Raw genomic sequence first — 15,604 nt, forward strand, 5'->3', positions numbered from 1 at the left:
TTTTCTTTCTATGTATATGTGTGCTTATTTGTACATACACGTGAGCAGTTATGCACATACATATGTGTAAATGCATATGAAGTCCAGAGTTCAACATCACTTATTTTTCTCAGTCATTTTCCACCTTAATTTTAGAGGCAGTGCCTCTTCACTGAAACTAGAAATTGACACTTCTGTAAGGCTAGCTGGTCAGCAAGTCCCAGTCATCCTCCTGTCTCTACACTGCCTCACCATCATTCTAACCCCCTCCTTACCTCTTACTCCAGCCAACCTCAGCACCAGATTTACAGGTACACATCTCACTAGGATCTTTATGCAAATGCTAGGGGTATGAACTCGGGTCCTCATTCACGTGTGGCAAGAATCTACAGACTGAGCCATCTTCCTAGAAATAGCCTTTCAGTAAGTACAACCTAAACAAGTTCAAACACTAACACTCAGAGAGTACCTGATGACGTTGTTGAAATGCGGACTTCGTAAATTTCAGGACTTGGGTTCACAGCACTTCCCAAATGGAACACAGGCCATACTCGGAGGCTCTGGTCTAATTTCTGTTTTGAAAGTCCCTTTGCTTTTTCTTTTCAGCAGAGAATTCTCTTTGATGTATTCTACTCTCTACCCTAGCTTATTTCATCATTTTATAACATCATTCCATCTAAAGTACAACCCACTTATTATAAGACCCTCACCTGTGTGCTCTCATTTAGAGTTATTTTTCAGAAGTTATTAGTTAATGGGAAAGGTCGTGATGTTTTCCTTCAACCAACATTTTTCATCTTTATAAAAATAATATCTCTTTTCTTTCTGTAGAATTGTTTCCTGTAGAGAGAATTCTCAGTTGGCATAAAACAGTCAATGTTGGAATCACAGGCATCCAACTGCTGCCTATACAGTCAGGAATAAAATGAGATGAGAAGAGAGATGTGGCTGGTGATAGATCCTAGCATTCAAAATTCTAAATCTATGATGCTGTTTGAATGTGCACGTCTAGACACCAATAAACTAGTGTGAGATAAATGTAAATACTGTCCTGCACTGCTACCTCAATGTGTGTCATGTGGACTATTAACGTCACTTAAAGAGAGTGCTGCTGTGTCTGTCTTTTCTAGGCATTAGCCAAAATGTAGTTTAGGATGACTGAGATGCTGATCAGTTTCCAGATTCTATTCGTTAGGAAGGCTCACAGAAAAACTGACATTAACAAAACAAATCTTAAACAGTTTGTGGCAGGTCTTAAATTCTTGAGATAGTCTCCTGTTCTTGTTGGATGTGTCATGTGTCTAGTGTGTGTGTGTGTGTGTGTGTGTGTGTGTGTGTGTGTGTGTGTGTTTTAAAAGGCACTTTACTTGTTGTTGCTAGGTTTCCACATCACGTGTAGCATAAACAAACTAGAAGTGGTGAATTTAACCCAGTTGTTCAATGTATTAAGTGTCTGTTGTGGCTTGGATTCTGGAGTAATCTTTCTTGAGAAGAGGAAAGAAACCTCTATGCACAGGACTGAGGATATGGATCAATTGAATCCATATGTGTGACCATAATGGTGATCTTTGGGGCCACTGCTCTGCTTTCTAAATATTTTCAATTCATCTCTTCCCTTTAACATCATTAAAAGTTTTCAGTTTTCAATCCTCTTAAAACTATAGCTGAGGGGGAGAGGAAGTGCTGGAGAGATGGCTCAGTGTTTAAGAGCACTAACTGCTCTTTCTGAGGTCCTGATTTCAAATCTCAGCAACCACATGATGGCTCACAACCATCTGTAATGGGATGTAATGCCTACTTCTGATGTGTCTGAAGACAGCTACAGTGTATTCATATACATAAAATAAATCTTTAAAAAAACTATAGCTGGACATGATATTTGCTTTGGACAACCAAGTAATGACATGGACATAATACTCATTTTATCTTCCAAATAACTGACCAGACAAGACTGTCTTAAAACCTAGACTGAATATGTAATATAAGCAACCAGAACTGTTAGTTTACTATTTGAGGATACGTAGAATTATTATTATGGTTTATTTTTATTGCAATATAACCATGTACTGCCTCTGATTAATGCAAAATTGTCTAAGTATCTATACTTCTGGTGTTTTGTGACTGTTTGTCATCTCTTCTTAACTCCTTCAAGCTCTAGTATGTGTTGTAGTCTATGACTCTGGCCTGTGCTTGTGACGGGTGAGTAGGCTGTAGGGCTTCTAAGTAATCAACACATAAATAGCCGCTGCTGTCTATTCTTAAGATTCACTCTGGTAGATGTCAGGCTGCTCAAAGAGAATTCGTACTGACAATATGAATCATCTCTATGTCAGTTCAGAATGACTCATATTAGCTAATGACTGGCCTTCCAAGGACTGGCCATATGTTTTTGTTGTAAATACTATTAACTGATGGACTGTGGCCATTATGTAAATTAGCAGATATTTAAGCCTAGATGAGCAGTACAAAACAGGGGCAGTTGGCAGCATGTCGTCTTTGGCTGCAGGGAAGGTGAACTGTCAGAGGCTTAGTGGCTTGTCATTCTTTGATCTGTGGAATATATATTTTCTCTAGGACCTCCCTTTGGGGGGTCACATGCACTACTCACAACAAAATTATCTAGGAAAAGATTAGCATTTCCCATCAGACTTACCAAGCATCAGCTTGGTTTTCTTTACTTCTAATGTAATATATTAAAGTAGACAACGGCAGTTGAAATGCTAATGTTTTAGAGTGAAATTGATTCTGATAATATATAATGCTATATATGATACTTCTTTAGCGATGAAGAAGGTTACATGCAGCTGATTTAAAACTAAATTTGAGCATTCAATAAATATGAACAGGGCTTAACCTCATAACTTGTTATTGAGAAGAAAATTGAAACCATAAGGAAAAATTATTCAATGCCACACAGTTGGCCAAAAGTACAAAGGTTTTTAAAAGTGGCAAAAAAGTTCATACATTTTAATCTCATATTTTGACTGAAATAATCCCAGCGGGAGGTTTATTTGGCAATATTTTATCAACTTCAGAATCAGAAATTTTACTTTTGTTATGAAATTCAGAGATGCTGTTACATAAGTCACTAGGAATCATAGAAAGATCACAGCAACATTTTCCGGTCTATGAGACAATTGCAAACCCATTAATATTCAGATGCTGAATGAATGGATGGACTGAATTACATTCATTGAATTAAATGTTAAATAACTGTTGAAATAGGCAGACAAAATTAGTGCTTCTCAACCTTCCTAATGATGCCACACTATAATACTGTTCCTCATTTTGGGTGACCCCAAGCATAGAATTATTTTTGCTGCTACTTCACTGTAATTTTGCTACTCTTATGAATTATAATGCAAATACCTTAAATAACAGAATTCCAATGAGGTGAAAAAATCAAAATAGTCTTTTGTTTCAAAAATAGAAATGAAAATAGAGGCTGCTCAAAACTTTGTATAGAACAAGTTGAGTTTGTATTCTTTATAGGTTTCTTGTGTTTTAAACCTAACACTTTAGAAATGTTTTCTGTAGCATTGTGCAAATTTAGCTCTTTAATGGCTCTAGTGTATTCTATTGAATCTATGAATTTTCACCAAATTCCTTGACAGATTCAAACTATAAGATGAAATAGTTTGCAACATACTTAAGAACACCAGTCTATGAAGGCCAGACAGTACTAAATCCCAAGTCAACCTAGCTTTTCCTGGAGCCCATGTTCTCTTGGTATTGGGCCTATATTTTTCTATATAATATTCAGTATATTAAAATCACATATAATTTTAAGGCTCACTTCTTTTGAAGGCTTTCCAGCACAGACAGTTAGTTAATAAGTCAAAGATCAGTTCTTATTTCAATACATAGAGTGAGACTAATGCTGGGGCTTCTCCTTCCTCTAGCTTTGCATATAATGTCATGTATTTCCACTAGTGGATTGTGAGGGGAAGGGATGAGTGTTACTTGTGGATCAAAGTGTTGAGTGTAGCTTCCCCTGTGTTCTGTCCCCTTCATTTTGCCAGATGCAAACGAAGAGGAGGACACAGGATGACACAGCTGTACAAGGATACATCTTGGTCTCTGAATCATTAGATCAGCAAATCCACTTCATCATCCCTGTTTCATAGTGATAAATAAACATATTGTGTTTAGTCAATCTATATATTTGGGTGAGAGACGTACAACTCTTTAGTCTAGACTGACATATACCATAGAGTTCATAATTAAATATTACAGGCATTTTAAAGATTCCTGATATATAATTCCGGGTTGCTTTTTGTAAAGACTATATTTGTTTACACACTCACCAGAAACATATGAAAGAATGTCTCTTTCACAAACTAGCACACAATATTTTAAACCAGCTTGTTATCTGAACACATCTACACAGTATTTTTACCACTAACAGTACTTGTACCCCAGCACTGGTGAGCTGTCTTCAGGTTGTATACAGGGATACATATAAAATACTATACTAGTCTGACTTCATAAATGAGAGTCATATGAACGGCATATATGACTTACAGACCAAGAAATGAAACCCTTAAAAGTCACAACATGAATAATTATGAAAACTCTTTGAGAAAAGTAAACAATGACTTTGGAGGAGCAAAAGAGAACATGGTTCAGCACAAATAACACCGACCTCAACCCAGGGGGACTGTCATCACAGAGCTGTCACAGCCCCAGCACATGCTGACAAACACAGGCTGTTTGATCGAATAGTCTTAGCAAGAAGCAAGATGCACAGATCAAAAGCTGGGCGAAACAGATGGCTTAAGGCTCCTTGGCTGAAAAGATGTGGGCTTTCTGGAAGGAATTCATAAAGTTCAGAATTGTGGCTGCACAGTTTGGAAAACCCTTTTAAGGATCCAGGGTTGGCTAAAGACGCTTTAAGAATGTTGACTATTGGGGTACTATCAAACTCTTCTAGAAGGGTTTGTGTTTATAAGAAAAAGCAATAAGAAATAGCTGCGAAGGCTTATTCACTGCTTGGTGCTGGCTCAGGCATGACAGACTTGATGGATTGCTTAAAAGTCCATTAGTTCAGCAAACACCTCAAGTCCACACAGTTTATACAACACACTTTCCCTGTATTAATCTAAAAGCCCTGCACTTAAAGTGATTCTGTGTACAAGAGAGGGATAGGACAAGAAGTCCTGCCAAGGAGAAGAAAGTAGTGGAATTCCTTGCCCTCAGAGGACAGGTTTAAAGAGGAAATTCTTCTCTGTTGACTTTTATTTTGGTGAACTATATGAGAGTTCTTCTATATAAATGACTGTGTTTTGTTTTGTTTTGCTTTGTTTTGTTTTGCTTTGCTTTGTTTTGTTTTGTTTTTGTGTAACCCCCAGTGACAGGTAGCTTTGAAGGTCACAGAGTTTCTGAGCTCAAATACAGACACTGCTGTTTACCAGCCATCTGTTCTTGAATGATTTGTGTGATGCTACTCTGTGTCACTTTTCTCTGCAGAGGATAGAAATTGACACAATAAAACTCCAGTGGCTATTTGATTAACTGAGTTATAGTTGTGTGTCCTAGTTAGGTCTTCTGTTGCTGTGAAGACAGCATGACCATGGCAAACCTTATAAACATTTATAAACCTTATAAACCAATGAAACATTTCATTGGTGCTGGCTTACAGTTTCAGAGGTTAGTCCATTATCATCATGGCAGAAAACATGGTGGCATGCAGGCAGACACAGTGCTAGGTGACAGTTCTACATCTTGATCTAAGGTAGCAGAAGGAGACTGCCATATTAGGCTTAGCTTGAGCATAGGAGACCTCAAAGCCTACTTCCACAACTACATACTTCCTCCAACAAGGCCATATCTGCTGCAACATGGCCACACCTCCTAATAGTGCCACTCCCTGAGTCTCTGGAGGCTCATTCCTATTCATACCATCACAGTCTGTAATACTGAATGAAGCAGGCTGACTCATAGCTCACTAGGCTGGCTAACCCTATGTGTCATTTCTGATGGCAAAACAGGTCTTTACAGAAGTGGTCAAGTTCTAGATCTTCAGGAGGAAAGAAATAATTTCTTTTGTGTGAAGTTGCCCAGATAGTAGTAATGTATTACAACTATAGAAAACTAATTCTAACAGTGGAACCCATGCCAAAAAACAAAAACAAAAAACAAACAAACAAACAAAAAAATCTTAAATATTTGTTTTCTTATTTCATGAAAGTGGCCAGGATTTTACACTCTTCAGTACTAAGAACTAGAAAAGCTCATGGACCATTGACTATATTTTCAGGAGATCAACTACTAAAACATGGGCAGGTGTCACACATAGAAGCTAACTGCGATAAGGGTCATAAAGAAAACATTCATGCCAATTTGATGTTCCATCTTGCATTGGTAGAACAAGCAAGGCCAAAGGACCAATGCAGTGTTAGAGGAACACAGAATTTTCTGAGTCCTTCTCCTCCTGCTTAATTAAAGTATCTGATTTATATGCCAACTAATATACCTTCTGTCAGGAGTATGTAAGACATTTATGAAAACCTTGAAAACAGCAGCCTTAAACAATGTTCTGAGCTAACATTAGCTTCCTGAAGAAGAAAGCACACATCAAGGGAAAGTATTCTACAACAATGACCCACAGCCCTTGAAATCAAGTGAGATGACTACCTACTAAGTACCTAAAAAGCATTTCAAGTTCTATAACTCCAACTGGGCCATGGCCATTCTTAGCTTCAATCTATTTCCCATCCCCTCTCCCTTCCTTCTTCCCCTTCTCTTTCTCCATCCTGTATGTGTATGTGTGTAGATGTATTTAAGATGTCATCATTGCCTCAGATTGCTATATGAATCAAATTAAATAATCCATGAAGGAAGTTATACTTGGGCCTCCTTATTGTAAACAGTCAATAAAGAACATCTAAAAAAGATGAAGCTAAAGTGCTAAGCCAGTTAAAGTCCTAGAAGCCTAGAATATTTAGTAGGCAATTGGTTTAAAGGCCAACAAATGCACAGACTTTGGGCACACTGTGTTCTCTTGGATTTTATGTTTGCCACAGCTCCTGAGACTATTTGTTCTTCAAAGCTTAAAATCCAGTAGCACAAGGTTTGGGGCATCTGTGATCAGGGTGACAGGGTTGGGGTGACTTCCTGAAAAGAAAAATGATAGAGAAGCAGGTTGTTCCCATCAACTTTTAATAAGATTCAGTTTGGATTTAAAAAAAGTCTTGCCCATTTTATTTCCCCTTCTAAATGAGATTCCAGTATCCTTGCTTGGGTTTTCCTTTTTATTTAGTTTCCTTGGGTTTGTGGAGTGTAGCATGGCTATTCTGTATGTTATGGCTAATATCCACTTATAAGTGAATACAACTATGCATGACTTTTGGGGACTGAGTTATCTCACTCGGGATGATGTTTTCAAGTTCCATCCATTTGTCTGCAAAGTTCATGATGTCTTTGTTTTTAATAGCTAAATAGTATTTCATTGCATAAATGTACCAAATTTTTTATATCCATTTTTCAGTTGAGAGACATCTAGGTTATTTCCAGTTTCTGGCTATTATAAATAAAGCTGCTAAAAATAGTCCTAAGAGGAAGATGGAGGGAGGGAACTTTGATGGGGGGGATAGGGGAGGTCAGGATCAGGTGTGGGGAGGGACAGGAGAGATACCCAGATGGCCTCTATGAATGGAAATTTACAACTGACAAGTAGGGAGGCATCTTGAGGATGTGCCAAAGACCTGGGATAGGGGAGGCATCTAAGAATTGATGGGGGTAACCTTAGCTGAGACTCACAACATTTAGAGATACGGAACCTGAAAAGGCCACTTCCTGTAGCTAGACAGAAACCCTAGTGGAGTGATGGGGACACCAACCCACCCACAAAACTTTTGATCCAAAATTTATCCTGTCTACAAGAATTGCAGGGATGGGGGAAAGGGCAGAGACAGAGATAATGGTCAACCAATAACTAGCCCAACTTAAGACCTATCCCATGGGCAAGCACCAATCACTGACACTATTAATGGTTCTCTGTTGACTTGCAGTTAGGAGTCTAGCATGGTTGTCCTCTGAGAGGCTCCACCCAGCAGTTGACTTAGACAGACAGAGACATCCCCAGCAAAAGAATGGATGGAGCTTGGAGACTCTTATGGAAGAACAAGGGGAGAGATTGCAGCTCTAAAGATGATAAGAACTCGACAGGACTAACAGAGTCAACTAACCTGTACCCTTGGGGCTCTCAGAGACAGAACCGCAACCAAAGAGCATACACAAGCTGGACTGAGACCTCCCATACATATGTGGCAGATGTTCTACAGTTTGATCTTCATATGGGTTCCAAACAAGGAACAGGGGCTATCACAAAAGCTGATGCCTATCTGTGGGATATGTTCTTCTAGCTGAGCTGCCTTGTCTGGTATCAGTGGGAGAGAATGTGCCAAGCTCCACAGAGAGTTGATGTACCAGGGTGAGGGATGTCCAGGGTGTCTGCTCCTGGTCACAGGGGAAGGGGAGGGAGAATGGGGGGAATCATTTAGAGAGGGTATGACCAGGATGTAAAGCCATGGACAGGATGTAAAGTAAATAAGAAAATTCTTGCCTATAAAGGTAGATGTTGACATCAAAGATATAGTAACAATGAAAGCTAATTTGCCAAGTTTAAGCCTAGAAAGGAAATTATCAGAAATCATTTAAACTCTTCATGGCTAAATTTTAACATTTAAAGGTGTGCAATTTCAAGATCTTAAGATAAATTTCATAGACAATAGGATTTTCCAGTTTAGAAAAGAGTTTATAAGTTGGATTTTTTTCTTCCCATTCCAGGAGTCTATTTATTGAAAAATGAAGCAGACTCTACACTGAACAGAAACATCCTGATGCAATACATAGAAATGTCAAAATTTAAAACATAATAAATTATAAACACTTTCTATCCTCAAAGGATGGTCAAGATTTAATGAACGTGATGGAATTAGCTATAAAGAGCATCCACAGAGACCATGTAATCACTAGTCCTCCAGTACTTGTAAGTACCAGGATGAACATGCAACCTGCTTTTGGCTAATGATAGATTAGGAAAAGTTGGCAGAGAGGTTTTTGAAAAAGATATTCTCAGTTCAGTAATAATGAAAAAAGGAAGTTCCCTTTGTGTTTCCCTGCCTCTAGACATGGAGCACAATTGTATAATGCATAGAGCTTCAGTGGATACTGTGGGGCTCAGAAAAAGAATCAGATGTGCTACTGACCTGGGGTTATGACAGTGTTGAGCTGCTGTCCTCTCACACACTCTGAGGTCACCTATGTGCACTGGGCTTCTAATTAGAAGCAAAAGACAAAATTTCTATCACCACAAAGTGCTTCTTGCAAAGAAATGCATGGGTAATTGATTATTTAAAAAAAATACAGATTGTAAATAATGTATGCTTACTTGGAGAATATAACTATAACTTGTAAGATATAACTATATTGCAATATTTTATAGAACTAGATATCATTTCAAATTACTCAAACCAGACACTTAAAATTTTTGAACTTGAAAGAAAAATTAATTGATTCTACATATGAACTCCTTGGCTCAATGAATATTCCTTAGGTTCATATTGGTTAACAGGTATGGTGCTGCTAAGTGTACTTGGATGCAAGAGTTGGTCAAATATTCCATCCTGCCTTGTGTACACATAACTAAACTCAGGAAAAAGTTGAGGAGTGAGTGGCAAGTGCTAAGAGAACATGAATATAATAATTTTCAATGAAAAGAATCTACTCCAAACAAACCTGAAGGCTGAGAAGGGGCCTAGCATAAGAAAATCTTGGAAAATGCTTTACTGGAAGAGTAAGCATGGGGCTTTGGAATAGGGCATTTCTTCAGGAATCCACTGTGGCTCGGCAATAAAGAGTGAAGGAAGGGATGAGAGAGAGGAGGGAAAGGCATAGCTGGATCTTACACCACATTGCAGTGCCAAGATAAGGCAGCACACTGCTTTCCATTGTTAACACAGTAAGAAGCAAAGGAGGGACTTGACATAGAGACACAGAATGTTTTCAACAGTTCTTTCTGCTGTGTTGAGTGTGGATTAAAAGTCAGGGGTTCAAAGAGAAAACCACTTAGCAGTAATCCAAAGAGGACAGATAAGCCTTGAGGGCAGTGGCTACAAGGGGTTAGAGAAGAGCAATACCCACAGGACTGGCAGGAAAAACAATGGAGGTGGCAGATGTTAGGGATGTGAGAGGCATAAAAGAAGGTTGACTCAGCATCTTCTAGCTGTATTGTGTGTTATGAATGACACTATCTTTTAATGTAGGGAAGACTTTGATGACAAACAGTCACAGCTCTACTCTTAACATGGCACATCTGGGAAGTTCTAGAGAGATCCAAGAGAAGGAATTATGAAGACAGACTTATGAGTCTGTAGTTCTGAAGGAGGTAATGTGGTTGTGGTAGCAGGTGAGTTATGGAGCTGGATAGTGTCTTGGATTGCTAGTGAGTGAAGAAAGAAGAAAAGACGCATGGGTGCTGTCAATGTAGACATTTAAGGCAGACAATGGAAGACCAGTGAAATAAAGAAGGCAAGAAGATGGGTGAAAACAGTGGGGTGGAGACTCAGAAGGCTGCAGTGTCCTGGGAGCTATGGTATGCCTGTTTGCAAAGTATGTAAGAGCAACTATCGATATGCTGAATCCTCGTGAGAACCCTAGGAAGCTGGGCACATAGCTGGTGATCAGCATGGGTATGAGTGTGAGACTGACAACTAAGTTGACCACCCGTTACTGACATTGGTGGTGCAAGTGAACAGAGGAAGCCAGTGGTACCGGAGTCAGGTAAGCTGCAAATAGAAGAAGAAACTAAGTCACTTTTTAAAAGGCTTTCTCTGAGGAGCATAGAAATATGTTGAGACTTGTAGAAAAAGAAGACAAGATGCACAATCACCTCCTCTAATCTAGTACAAAGACTTCACTTGAAAAGAGAGTGAAGAAAATCCAGCAGAGAATGAGACTGTCAAGTGTGAGAATGAGTGTGCCAAGGCGGGGTAAGTGTAGAACAAAGGCTGGGGAGTCGGGGTGATGATAGCGATGTTGGTGGTGGTGATAGTGGTGATCATGGTGGTAGGGATAGTGGTGGTAGTGGTGGTGGGTGGTAGTAGGGATAGTGGTAGTGGTAGTGGTGGATGGTGGTAGTGGTGGTGGGTGGTGGTTGATGGTGATGGGCATTTGTCATATTGGTGGAGGTGGTAGGGGCTTTCAGGGTTGTTTTTGGTATTAGTGGTGGTGCTGGTGGTAACGGTGGGGAGTAGGGTGATGTTGGTGGATCCATAGTCCAAATGGATTCTCTGATAGCATCAAGATTGTTCCTGTCAACTTCTCAGGAGCCATGGATACTGAGTGCTGGGCTGACTTCAAAGGCTCTGCCAATGTTTCATCCAAGAGTGTCAGTCACAAATGGCACTTGTCAAAGGTGGCATGCCCACTTACAATTGAGCAACAATACAGTGTCTAAGAATTGCATACATGTAACAGCCAAAGTAGCAAAAGAAAGTCAGAAAAATGATTGAATGGAGGTATAGTCAAGCTGAAGGTGGGCAATTTTATTAAGATAAATCTCATAGACAATAGGATTTTCCAGTTTAGGAAAGAATTTATAAGTTGGATTTGTTTTCTTCCCATGTCAGGAATCTATTTATTGAAAAAATGAACCAGACTCCATGCTAGACAGAAACATCCTGATGCAATACATAGAAATGCCGAAATTCAAAACATAATAAATTATAAACACTTTCTATCCTCAAAGGATGATCGTGGAGAAGTGAATGTACTAAAATAGAAATGTGTCTCTGAAAGCAAATTCTTTGAAAAGAAAATATGACAGCTAGGAATAGCAGACCAGGTCAGAATTACTGCTACCTTGGATGCAGTGACAGATGACTACCCTACACAGAGACAAGTGGACAGGAGACGTTTAAAAACAGTATGTGGGTATGTGTCGCAGAAAGATACAAACACTCAATCAACTCCTTTATTTTTGGATCCTGCTTGTATCTTTATGCATATTTATTAATTACTTTTCTGTCACTGTGACAAGATAGCACTGAGAAATTACTCACTTGCAGAACTCCTGTGAAGACTAGCCAGCCACCCCCCGCCCCCATGCTGTACCCAATAAACACAAACACAGAGGTTCTGGGTTGCAGTTAGAGACCCCATCTTATTCTAGCTTCACTGAACATGTGTCTGTGTGTCTGTCCCTTTTCATTCCCTGTCTGCCCTTAACAAGGGTTCCAGGATCCAAAAGGAACAGGAGTCTGTACATATTCTTTGATTTTTTAACTGTTTTAATGACTGTGAAATAGAACACTGAGTCCATTGAATTTATGCCTTCCTGACTTCTGGTGGCACACCAGAAGTGTGCTTTTTGGACATTTATCTTTCTTCTGTTAAGTAATCTTTCATCCTCTTTTAATTGTGTCATGTGTCTCTTACTGCTGAATTGCAGGAGTTAGTCATATACTTTTAATTTTCTCTAGGTACAGTGTGCTTTCTGCTGAGGTTTGTTCTGTTGCAATGTACTAATATGCTAAATTCTGTACCTGAAGGTCTAGGCCTAGGTAGAAGTGAATTCTCGTGGTTACAAGTTTTTGTTGTGCAAACCTTGTTCCGTAACTTAAAACTATTGGTTAAATGAAAATGGCTACAGCCAATTACTGCAATGATTAGAGGTAGGTGGGTTCTGGTTGGGGGAGGAGAATCTGGAGGAGAAGAGACCACAAGGGAGAGGGAAGGGAGCACTGAGAGGACTGAGACAAGCTGACTCCATGACAAGCTTCAAACTTGCAGGTTAGGAGACTAGGCTTAAAATTCTGTTTCCAGAACTAGACAAGAATGGGCAAGTTACTGGAAAAAAAAAAAAAAAAAAAAAAAAACCACAGGTGAGGGCAGCCAATCAGAAGCTGCCCTGCCACCTGGCCTGAGGCAAGAGCAATGAGTCAGCAACAGTTTCCATCCCTGAAACTCCAGCAAAGGTTCTGGAATGTCCCTAGAGCCTTAGCCAATCCCAGAGATGCCAACATCCCTAGACATCAATCCAACCATCAAGATAAAGGCCACCTACTCCTCCCTAGAATTCCCCTAATATGCTTTAAATTGGGCCTGCAAGCTCACCTGTGTGTCTCCATTTTGGTCAATGGTAGACTCCGGCATACTGAATTTCAGCAGAATAAAACACTTCTTGCTTCTGCATATTTTTTGAGTCCAGTTCATCGAATCACCAGCCCTTACAGCAGCACCATGAGAGGAGATAGACCATGAACATATAGGCTGGAGAAACAGCAAGTATTTGGAGTACACTGCTGGAGAGGTGGTAGCCAGGCCAGTACTTAGAAAAGTAGATAAGTGGTTACCCCTTAGTAATTGTCAAAGCCAAATAAAATAACCACAGTCTGAGTCTCATTTTCTTGTAAGCTAGTCAGGGATAAGCTTAAATAGGTTGTAACACACTTTCTGTAGTAGTTTCTCTTTGGGGCGCATGACCATGAAATACAAAACATTGTGTTCATTCCCAGGTGTTCATTCCCATGCCTTTATTACAGGGCTCCTTGGTTCCCCATGTTCTCTTGTGTCTCCTGCCAGGTCTGACTAGCTGGCCAAGCCGTTCACCAGTGGCTCTGAATGTGTATTTCAACACAGGAAACTTTTCTATATGACTTTAGAAGTCTAGGTTCATGTTACTTTTATCATTCCCATTTCTTCCTTGTACATATTCCCTCCAATCTCCTGACTTTATTTATAAATTCTTTAAAGTTCTGCTCTCTTAATTGCATCACCTGTCTCTGGTACACATTTCCTGTGTACTAGAAGATATGGGTGCTGCACACAAATGAAATGTAGCAAGCGACTTAAACAGGCCATCTGAGTAAAATGATGCCACCACGTGTGATGAGCTATGAACAGGAAAGAGATGAGGACGGAGTTTTGATCTGGGCCAGTGGCACTGATATGGATACAAAGTATAGGGATTTGGAGCATCAGGTCTCATTGATAGGTTAGGGAAGGGAAAAACAGGAGAACATTAAGTGATAACTTATAAATATACTCTGTGAATAAAATGGGGTCACTATTTGATTGGCTCTAACAGCGGAGGCAAATCTTCTAGAAGTGAAATCAAGAGTTCTGTCTGTCATGTTTAATGTGAGATATCTACTCAGTTCCCAACTCAAGATGTTAAAAAATACTTTTCCAGTTGGAGATCAAGACTGGGGACATGCATGATGCCAGTTTGGAAGTCAAGGTGTATGGATGGTGTTTAAAGGCTGGGCTTTTAAGAAAATATGTGAGCCTTTGGGCATAGACACAGTTTTAGCAGTGGTTCTCAACCTGAGGGTCGCGACCCCTTCGGGGTTGCAGATCAGATATTTACATCGTGTTTCACAACAGTAATAATGTTACAGTTATGAAGTGATAATGAAATAATTTTATGGTTGGGGGTCAGCACAACATGAGGAACTGTATTAAAGGGTGGTAGGTAGCACTAGGAAGGTTGAGAAGCACTGGGTTAGAGTTTAGGACAACAAAAAGAATCTAAAACTAAGTCCAAACGGGCAATAGGAAGAGTGTGGTATATAAAAGGTGAAGTGGAGATTATGGAATGAGAGTAATCAGGGTATCAGTGTTGCTGATTAACAGGAAAAGCAAGAATCAATTATTCACTGTGTTAATCCACTGAGGGGTTTGTTTCTGAAGTATATTAACATATTAATCAACGCCGTATAATCAAATTTCTTGAGTGGTTCAAAATTTTAATTCTGAAAGTGCTTAACTTCTAATTAGCTATGTTCCTGAGAATTCTATCTAAGATCGATGTGAGCATTTATCCCTAATAGTGATTTTGTCACTTAGGATAATTGTATGCTATGTGTCACTTTGATGTCCGTTTGGGGGTTCCTAGTCACTGGCTCTTTCCAATATCATTTATTTAAGCAGATCCAATTACTACTCTAACAATAGATTGTTGAGAATAATTCATCGGTGAAATGGACATTCATGTTCTTTTTCTGCTATAGTAAGGTACTAGTTGCCACAATTACACCTTACTGAATGAGAATGTGCTCTGCGGACATGGTGTTATTTACGTTCTTTGATATGCTATTGATATAGAGACAGAATGGCAATGTTAGGCTGCCAAAAGCTAGTGTCAGCACATAGATATAAAAGTTGCTTTCCCTATCAAAAAATTATAATTTTATAAATGCATTTTATGCAATTTTTAAAATAAATGTACTTAAGTTTTCTGAACAAACCGAACCATCAGTTCCAAATAGCAGTTGTAGCTGAAAAAAAAAACTTATCTAACAAAACTAAAAATCATTATTCTATAAGAACATGTTTACTATTTCATATCTAATTTCATGCTTATATTTATGAGCCCGTCATCCTTGGTATCTGACGTCAAGGATCTTGCTCTAATTATTGTGAATTGTTACATCTTATAGTGTCCATGGGGTCGTTTTACTGTGAAGGTGATGCTTTGTATCTACTCTAAAAGGGAAAACCGAGAGTTTCAGTAAGTTCGGATTTTGCTCTTGAAGCCTTCTCAGAAAACTAGTGCGAGATCAAGAAGGACCAGGTCTCGATCGCGGGTCGGAAGATGGTAATTTGCCGTTTGTTCTGG

This window comes from Grammomys surdaster, unplaced genomic scaffold, assembly GCF_004785775.1.
Source record: "Grammomys surdaster isolate TR1022 unplaced genomic scaffold, NIH_TR_1.0 278, whole genome shotgun sequence".
Lineage (NCBI taxonomy): Eukaryota > Metazoa > Chordata > Mammalia > Rodentia > Muridae > Grammomys > Grammomys surdaster.